We start from the raw sequence: 594 nt of genomic DNA on the forward strand, positions 1-594 counted from the left end.
AGAGAGAGAGAGAGAGAGAGAGAGAGAGAGAGTCTTTATTTTCTTGTATTAGTGCTGGGGACCAGAAGGGCCTGCCTGCTAGGCAAGTGCTACAAAGTGAACTATACAAGGACCCCAAGAAATGGGCTTACAACAATACATTTAGAGAGCATTTGTAATTCTTACTCTGAAAAAAACTTCTAAAAATTCAAGGCTTACAAGTTCTTTTTTTGGGGTAGCCCAGACTAGCCTTGCATGTCTGGTCATCCTGCCTGCTGGGATTTACATGTGCCACCAAGGTCTGCTCTGCTTTTTTTTTTTTTTTTCCCTTTTTTGACATAGAACCTTCCTGTAGTCCCAGCTGGCCTTGATTTCACAAGAGATCCACCTGCCTCTGCCTCTGGAGTGCTGAGATTAAAGGCCACAAAGTCCATCTATTTGGCTCTCTTTTTTTAAAAAAAATATTTTATGGCCGGGCGTGGTAGCACACGCCTTTAATCCCAGCACTCGGGAGGTAGAGGCAGGCAGATCTCTGTGAGTTCAAGGCCAGCCTGGTCTACATAGTGAGTTCCAGGACACCTGGGGCTACAGGGAGACCCTGTCTCAAAAAGACCA

General features: G+C 45.5%; 1 protein-coding gene across 15 annotated transcripts in view; it reads right to left on the reverse strand.

Moving 5' to 3' along the window:
- Mbtd1 (mbt domain containing 1) overlaps positions 1-594 on the reverse strand; it is a 73,047-nt gene that overhangs the window by 9,066 nt on the left and 63,387 nt on the right. The gene's annotated exons all lie outside the window — the stretch shown is intronic.

The sequence above is a fragment of the Nannospalax galili genome, unplaced genomic scaffold (assembly GCF_000622305.1).
Source record: "Nannospalax galili isolate Female #2095 unplaced genomic scaffold, S.galili_v1.0 scaffold95, whole genome shotgun sequence".
Classification (NCBI taxonomy): domain Eukaryota; kingdom Metazoa; phylum Chordata; class Mammalia; order Rodentia; family Spalacidae; genus Nannospalax; species Nannospalax galili.